Raw genomic sequence first — 9428 nt, forward strand, 5'->3', positions numbered from 1 at the left:
AAAAACTGCAGCGCCCCAACACGCAGCCCGAGGGGGTGGCTACCCGCTTTCCTTTTGCTTTTACTTTGCTCCACTCTGTTTTACTTTGGTTCTCTTTGCTCCGGTTTGCTGTTTTGCTATGCTTTGCTTTGGTCCACTTTGCTTTGCTTTGGTCTGCTTTGCTTTGCTTTGCTCTGCTCTGCTCCACTCAGCTCCCCTCCCCTCCCATCCCATGAGCCATCTGCATGCAGGTGCAAGTGCCTCCGAGTCACTTTCCACATGGGTACATCACCGAAATCGGGAATGAACTCCTTAACACCAATGTAGTCTTAAGAAGCAGGCATTCTTTTATTCGGCGCCGGACACATGGGGGATCTCTCCACCTAACATGTCCACTGAACGCGAGATTCACAGAGACTTATATCCATACAGAATAGGCGTGGTCATTAAATTTCCCAGCACTCATTGCCATATTCATTATATTTCCAGAACTCATTTCCATATTCACATCACCTTGGCACATGTGCATTAAGTCTGTTAGGGACTTCAGGGTAGGTTTTGGGTGGTTCCTAGTGGCGTACGGTGTCTGGTTTGAGCTGATAATAGAGGAATCTCTTTGTGTGGAATGGGGAAGATAAATGCAGAAGCTTTTGCAACGCCCGCATTTCTTTTGCAAGCTTGTTATCGATCCCTCCAGTCTCTTCGGGGATGTGGTATGTTTGTTCTTCACAAGGAGTTACATTTACCTTTTTACCAGACTCTCAGTCCCTGGTTGTAACAGGCAGGGGCAGTTGCCTGGTAGCTGGTTGCTTTGGGGGTGTGGGGAGTAGTGTGGTTTGCCTCAAGCTGCGGGTGTCTGTGGGGGTTGTGCAGTACCTCGGCTGGGTGGGGTATCAAGCTTTGGTGGCTCAGTGGTTATTTGGTAGTGGTGGTTCGCAGTGGTTATTTGGTAAGGTTTCCCAGGAGAATATGAGAGTTTCACACTGGCTAGCTAATACTTTTTTTAAGATACCAAGTAGCTTGTCCTGGAAGTTTAAATGTGGTAGTCAGTACAGTTTTTTGAAGAACTAATTTTTTTCTGTAGGATAAGCAAGTATAGAAATTGTTAATCTTTTAGCTATTTGAAAGTGGTTAAACTACCACTAGCAGTATAACTAAGCTAAGTTGAATTTCAGATATTCCTCCGAAGAAGTTGACTCCCATGCAGTTTATTGTGTTAGCAATCTGCTGAATAAAACTTAAAAATCTTGCTCGTGTTTGCCGTGAGTGAATGTGTTCAGAGGCATTCTGCACTTACAAGATTTATTTTGCCAAACAGCCACAAAGATTTTTTTTATGACAGCAGGAAAAATATAATTATTCTTCATCACAGTTTTTACAGCATGCCAAGACCACAAGGAAAATTCGGGAGAGTTTTTGTCCTTGACACCTATCACTGATGATATTTGTCAGCAATCGATAGAAGTGAAATGATTTCAAACACTGGAAATGCAAATTGTAAGCAAGGATGAATCATGCTTAGTAATATTTCTGAAAGAAAAAAGCTGCTGAAACAATGTCACCTCTGTCTTGTCCATTGTTAGATGTGAACTGCTCTCTCTTACTGATACCTGTTGGCAGGAATTACCAGTTTCCATTGCTCGCATGGCTTCTGTCACGGGATTCTTTGTTGCCGACCAAGGAAGGAGACACAGACACACTTAAGTATAGAATTACAAAGGGAAATTCTTTACTGCAATACGTATACCTGTCGCGGATGGAGTGATGCACTTCACTTGTAGAGAGAAGCAGCAATACATTTATTGATATAAAACAGGGATTTAACAAAGTTTGATGGTAAATGTGAAAGTGTTTTAACAAGATTCGAGATGGCAAGGCACACTTGGTTATTTACTGCACAGAGGCCAGGGTCAGACAGAACTGTCAGGGAGACCCTCCCGTTGAGTCATGAGGTTCAGAAAGGACCCCCTGGCTTTCTAAACTCCTTCTCAGAGAGGAGTCTAGGTGCGTCTGGATGCAATCCTAGTCCCAGACTTGGTCAACGGTTTATGCCTAAAGGATTATATATGCGCAATCAGTCCTTTATATCACTTAGCTAAGATTTCAAAGTTTAGCATGCTCTTAGTCACTTACCGAGGATCTGTTGTGGCAAGGAATCTCTAAATCTCAAGAAGTAACCTTGAGTGGGCATCCCTGCTCAAGGGAAGATCCTGTCATGCAGCCCGCTGCCGTGCAGGAGAGCTCAAAGGGCTCTTGGGCTGTTCACTATTTATGGAGGTAAGATGATTTACCTATAGTCATATCTGCATATTGACCACAGCACCAGCATTGCTCAGGTTAGCCCTTGGCTATTGCGTTGTTATCTGTCTCCCTGAAACTACATTGAGCCCGGTGCGGCCACCATGACTACATGCACTCGTTATGACCACCACGGGTGGTTATTGCTTGGGCAGGGTTATGGGAGACAAAGGTCAGGTTGGCACCTGGGGAGGGGGAGCACACCATCACAATACCCACCCTAGTTCTGAGGGACCCTAAGCATAAGTAACAGGTTGCATATTCTATATGTGGGCTATTGCCCAATTACAGTCCTAGGCTTTTCCAGTGTTGGCCAATCAGTCCTTAATGTTCACGTGCACAGTGGGATTTCCTTCGTGTGGCTGCGTGATTGGAGACAGTGGCTTGGGCTGGTTTTCATCCTCTGTCTGCTACATGCTCAAAACCGGTTTCCATGGGTTTGTTATCAGGCAAGGGCGTATGGCTGCGGGTCGCTTTCATGCTTCAGCGTCTTCCCTCCTTGAGTTCACAGAAAGCTCTCCAAAGCTACGGTGAAGTTCATCCTATTGAGTGGCCTAAGTTTTTCATTTTCTTCACACTTCTAAGGTGGAAAAAGGACGTTGGTATTTCTTTCCTTCTCCATTTCTTACCAAAAGTGAATTAAATATGTGACAAAAGGGTTAACTGCCGAGCCTAGACTGCCAGATAACTCTGAAGTTTCTGAAGCTTTGAAAATATATTTCAGACGTTCTGTCACGTAGAAGAGGATCTTATCAATGCTTATAAATATCTAAAGGGCGGGTGTCAAGAGGATGGGGCCAGACTCTTTTCAGTGGCGCCCGGAGACAGGACAAGGGGCAATGGGCACAAGCTGGAACACAGGAAATTCCATCTCAACATGAGGAAAAACTTCTTTACTTTGAGGGTGGCAGAGCACTGGCACAGGCTGCCCAGAGAGGTGGTGGAGTCTCCTTCTCTGGAGACATTCAAAACCCACCTGGATTCATTCCTGCCCAGCCTGCTCTAGGTGACCCTGCTTTGGCAGGGGGGTTGGACTAGATGATCTCCGAAGGTCCCTTCCAACCCCTACCATTCTGTGATTCTGTGAAGAGGAACATTATACTTTATCTACTCCTTAAAGAGCAAAGAATGCGCAATAAATATAAAAGGCATACCATAGGGGACTTGTTTTTTGCATATGCCTGTAAAAACATTGTGATTAAAAAAAGAACTAAAGTAGGAAATATTTAAGGGTTAAAAAAAAATAATCAAAGAATACATAACAAGATAGAGTTGTTAATTTGATGTGGATCACAAGTAGATGTGTAGAAAGAAAAACTCCTAGGAAATTGATCCTTAAGCAATAAAGCAAGGAGTCATGCCAAAAGGATTATGAAACATAGACTGTAAATTTCATAGATTCAAAGAAAAAGATACAAGAGGATAGGAACTCAGTGATGTTATTGAATATTGATTTTAAACTATGTCCAAATACTTAAAGGAAAGATCAGTTCATATCAGCTTTTTGCTGTGCCCTGAGATTCTTGAAAGATCAATTATCAGACAAATGTTTAGAGTATACTCATCATTCTGTATCAGAAAAAAACTTGGTTTTAGTTCAGAATGCAAATTTCTCAGAATAAAATAGCTTCTTTTTCAATCAAGAGATGTGCGTTTTTTTAATTTTCATTCCTTTCTGTCAATGTCACTAAATCTTGCTATCTAATGTACTAAATTAAACAATTTAATTAGAAAGTTTTAATCACTAGGGGGAATAGGAAAGGGAATAATGCCAGAGATTATGTACTTGCTCATTCCTTTTTCATAATAATAAGAGAATGCTACATATCACATAACCTGCTGTTTCCTGGCCATTCCTTTTACTGCAGCATACATTTGCTTACTCGCCCACGACCTGTTGCCTCAGTGATGCCTTACCTCCCCACAACATGCAAATTTAATTGTTTACAAAGAAGTAGCTTGATTTAAGGAAGCACGCTTTTATCATGGACATCATTGTTCTTTGTTTATCAACACAAGGAAAGGAAGGGAGGAGAGAGAGACTGAAGAAAGATAACAATAAAAAGCATACCATTGTTTTGGCACTTAGGTTCCTCCCAAGATTGCTATGCATTGTTTGAAGAAATGACAATTTCTGCATTCATAATGCTTGGATTTAGTACCTTTTTCTCTTGTGAGGCAGCAATTTCATAATCATAGACGCAGTAATAACACAAAAATAAATACTACATTAGAAATAATTAGTTTTGACCTTTTAACAGCAAAATCAAAATGTGAACAGCAACTTGTGCACATCAAGTATAACTTGACTCCATGCACTAATACACATACATGAGAACATTTATGCAGCAATCTTTTCACACATCTTGCACACAGCAAATACCATAAACTGAGACATTAGAAACACCCGTACTTTCATCCAAGTGTATAGCAAACCTCCCACACTGTAGGAATGTATCTGAGAGAAAATGGCCATGTGAGCCAGCCTCCCTACTGTGAGAGATTAGATTAAGGGCAAAACAGGTGGTAGAAGATGGAATTAGTACGTGGGAAAAACAGGAACTGAGAAGGCAGAAAACATGTTGTGCTAATGACTAAGCAATTTACTATGCGAATTCTTGTAACCAATCTGATGTGTGAACGAACTGCATGGACAGCGCGTGGACAGTGTAACTAGCTAATCAGAAATAAGCCAGTGGCGTGTACGGCTACAACACAGGATATAAAAGATGATGATCTGTGCTTAATAAACGGCTTCTGTTGATTCACATTGGATCGTCTGGAGTCCAGTTATTTCTCCTCAGATGGTGACCCCGACGTGATACCGATCGGCGCTTGGCTTGAGCAATGGAACGCGAGGGGTGGAAGACCCAGAAGGAGATCCACCGGCTGGAGGACGGCTCAGCTGGACTGAGACCGGGCGGATTGGGCGGCAATCCAGAATAGAGGAAACAGACGACGTGGCCACAGACACCCAGAGAGAGGTGAGCAGCCGGGGCAGGAGATGGGGCAACAAGTAACAAAAGAAGAAGGGGCTGTATTAAGACTTCTCCTGCATATCCTCTCTAAGAGAGGGGTGAAATACGATGAGCGTATGCTCCGAAGGCTGTTAACCTGGTGCAGAGAGAACGGATTCACACCAGAGCCCCAGAAAGCTTTTAAACCAGAAATATGGGAGGCTGTTGGGAAAAAACTGTGGGAAGTGATAAGTAAAGGAGACAAAGAGGCATCACCGTTAGCGACGACGTGGCGGTTGGTGTTATCGACCTTACAAGATATGAAGGCGGAGCGACGCAGGAGGCAGCGGGCAGCGGTGGGACCGGCCAGGCCCCCGGGGGGGGTGATTTAAAGGGACCATGTCCCCGGCGCGGTGGCTGGTGTGGATGCCGGAACCAGATGGGTACCAGCCAAGTGGATAAAGCCCTGGTTTGAGAAGACGGATTCGAATGAGTTACCCCACAACACCAACAACGACGGTGAGGGCTGAAGAAGTGCAGTGCCCTAGGTGTGGAACTGTGACCCATGGATTTTTGTGCCTTGTGAGGATTGTCGAGGCCGGTGGTGGTATAAAAGACCACGCGCTGCGGCCCGGTGTGCTGCGTGTTTTAATAAGGAACTAAGTAAGGTGACGGGTTTAATTCGTTTAGCTATTGCAACAGGGCATATAGAGCCAGGTTCACCTCAACACGAGCTGGCTGAACGACAGGAGATTAGGGAAGCCTACCATTCACAAGGACTGGTCAGGGTGTGTGGCATACAGTGCTGTTACACAGTGCTGCTGCCAGAGGTTTGGTCAGTTCCGGAGGACCAGTGGGAACAGGTAGTACGTCACTGTAGCAACAGGTTCGGTCATCTACAGCGCAGAAAGAAGGGCAAGGGTACTGATATTTGAAGATGCCAATGGGAATTAGTGTCGGGCTTATCCTTGTGATCGGAATTTGCAGCTGCCATCCTGCAGTACCTATCACGCCCCGAGAAAACATATGGGTGACAATAGCTAATCAGACGGGGCAAGATTCCTTTTGCCTATCTATGGCAACCCCAGGGGATCCTTTTCGAACATGTTTAATAGGAGTCCCCATATATGACCCCCAAGTTTTTTCTGGGTACGTTCGGAATGCGTCTGTGTTGAAATTGACGTTAGAACAAGCTTGTAATCAGACCAACAAGGTGTCCATCCCAGCCATATACAACACGCTCTGTCAGCCCAATAGTACGAAATTTATAGGACTGGCGGCGTTGACCGGTCTAATTATTAATTCACTTAACGTCACTGCCCCTGTCCCACCACAAGAACTTGATTTGCTCGGTTCCATTCCACGTAACGGGTCTTGTGTCTTCTTTGGGAGCAAAGCACTGCAGCTGAGCACAAAATTAAGAGCCCTTGGTATTTCGGCTCCTTTTAATACAGCAGGATTCAATTCAGTTTACCCAACGTTTAACACGACCCTAGTGAACTTTTGTGGAGACACCACAGGGGTGTGGAATCATTGAAACAACGATTCGGCAAAGGCCCTACGCCCAGGATTATTTTTGATTTGTGGTGATCGTGCCTGGCAAGGTGTTCCTGTGCGACCTGTGGGAGGACCATGTTATATAGGTAAATTGACCATGTTTAAGCTGTCACTGAAAGATCTATTGAACACCACGGTGGGGAACGTGACGAATCGGCATGCACGGTCGAAATGATCTGTTGTGACCCTTGATTCAACATGTAACGAAGAAGTCCAGTTTTGGGATCTACCCACTACGGTTGTAACATCCTTGCTAGCCCCCGGGGTTGTGGCAGGGAAAGCCCTAAGAGATATTAGAAAGTTAGGGTGTTGGGCAAGTAAACAGATAAACCTTACAACTGAAATCCTATCTAGCTTGCTTACTGATGCTGATAGCATTCGGCATGGTATGTTGCAAAATCGAGCGGCTATTGATTTTTTGCTGTTAGCTCAGGGTCATGGATGTGAAGATTTTGAAGGTATGTGTTGTATGAACCTTTCCGACCACTCATCATCCATTCATAAGCAGTTACGGGAGCTGAAGGATAACATGTCCAAATTAAAAGTGGTCAAAAATGGTTTCGATGATTGGTTAAGCTCATGGGGTATAACGGGATGGTTATCAGACTTACTAAAGCAAGGGCTCATGCTATTGTTGGTTATATTATTATTGATTATGGCAGCCTCGTGTGTTCTCCGCAAAGTGACTGACATGATAGAAAATGCCATGCATAAGGTCTGGCTGGCTCAAGAAGAAAAAGGGGGTATTGTAGGAATGTGTCTGAGAGAAAATGGCCATGTGAGCCAGCCTCCCTATTGTGAGAGATTAGATTAAGGGCAAAACAGGTGGTAGAAGATGGAATTAGTACATGGGAAAAACGGGAACTGAGAAGGCAGAAAACATGTTGTGCTAATGACTAAGCAATTTATTATGTGAATTCTTGTAACCAATCTGATCTGTGAATGAACTGCATGGACAGCGCGTGGACAGTGTAACTAGCTAATCAGAAATAAGCCAGTGGCATGTACGGCTACAACACAGGATATAAAAGATGATGATGATCTGTGCTTAATAAACGGCTTCTGTTGATTCACATTGGATCGTCTGGAGTCCAGTTGTTTCTCCTCACCACACTGTGTAATTTCTTCTAATAGTTGTTTCTTCAAATCCTCAGCAATGCTTTCTATGGGTCTTCCAACAGTAGTTGCTGACAAAGGAATACATTTTAGTTTCTCACCATTGTCCTGGTTTGAGCGACACATGACTAATTTCTCTTCTAATGCTGGGGAAAACTGCACTTTTAGAAGACTCTAGTGTCTGAATTGGTGAAGATGTTTACTTTATAGCCAGCTAGGCTATGTGGGATTCAAGGTCTCAGTGTTTTCAAGCCTTGCCAGGTGCAGGGAGCAAGACCTGGGCACCTGACCCAAGCTGGCCAACAGGATTATTTCATACCATGAACATCACAGTCAACATAAATTAGAAAGTTTGCTGCGTAGTGCTCTCTCTCCCTTGATGGCGGCGGTCCAGAGAACTCCTTGCCTCGTTGCTGGACCCCTGAGGCCTTCCCTTCCTCCCGAAGCCGTAGCGCTCGCAGTGTCCGACATCTGTTGTCCACTGCTGGGAGTGCAGAGCATCCTACTGATATAAGTGGCTGAGTATAATCCTTGCATATTTTTGTGGTGGTGCAACACCACCCTCACCCCAGCCCCGCTTCAGGCCACTCGGTACGTGGCGTGATCTCCCTCCCAACCTGGGCCACAGAACAACACAATGGACCAGAACGTAACATAATGGTCTAACATGGAAGAAAGAAAAGGTAGAAAGCAACAGACCAAGAACACAATAGTGTGCCTAGTCCCTGTGGCTCCTACCACTTGGAGATAATAACTATAATTGATCACTCTTGACACCATATGGATTGTGGCCACAGAGGGGGGGATACTAGGACCCCAAGATCTAGCAAGCTCTGGGGTTGCGTAACTATCGTCTGAGCTGGGCCGGAGTGGAAAAGCACCTGACAAAAGTCAGTTGTCTCAGATCCTATAAGTAGCGATTCTAGTAAGGACCCTTTGAGCTCTTCTGGATCGCAGCGGGCTGTGGCCAGTAACTCCCCTGAGTTGAGATACCTCTCAGGCTGACACCTCGAGGCCAGGGCAGGAGAAGACCCTTCTCAAGCCTCAACTATCGCCCGTTGAGGAATGCCGATGCATCGTGAATATTTGCCCTAAATCTGAGAAAGGGAAATTTTAACTATAGACTAGTCTCTCTCTCTCTCTCTCATCCACCTCTCCACCCATATGTTGTGAGATACACATTAGCTTTATGGATGCGGACTCTCTTCTGTCCATCCGTTAACGTGTAGGACCTAAAAGTGGCACCTTTCGGATCACTAGCATTACCTGCTATCAAGAAATTCCCGATTGGAGACCTGTGTGTGCGTGTGTGTGCGCGCGCGCACACTTATATGCTTTGCTTAGAGAGAGAGAGAGAGATAAGCATTAATTTGTGATTTGTACCTCCACTCATACGTATATGTATTGATTTGGGATACCTTCTAGTAAGTTAGTGTGAATTTTGCCATCTTCGACTCTGTAATTAAGTCGCTGTTCAATTATTTTGTTTAATCACTTTGTAAACCCCTAAACTGGTTAATG

General features: G+C 44.5%; 1 long non-coding RNA gene across 1 annotated transcript; it reads left to right on the top strand.

Moving 5' to 3' along the window:
- The first annotated feature begins 606 nt into the window (after nt 1-606).
- Nucleotides 607-7866, top strand: LOC141735686 (uncharacterized). Its single transcript, XR_012584813.1, has 2 exons — nt 607-692; nt 5063-7866. It is a non-coding gene; the product is annotated as an uncharacterized LOC141735686 (long non-coding RNA).
- The last annotated feature ends 1562 nt before the right edge of the window (nt 7867-9428 follow it).

Source organism: Larus michahellis, chromosome W, assembly GCF_964199755.1.
Source record: "Larus michahellis chromosome W, bLarMic1.1, whole genome shotgun sequence".
Taxonomy (NCBI): Eukaryota; Metazoa; Chordata; class Aves; order Charadriiformes; family Laridae; genus Larus; species Larus michahellis.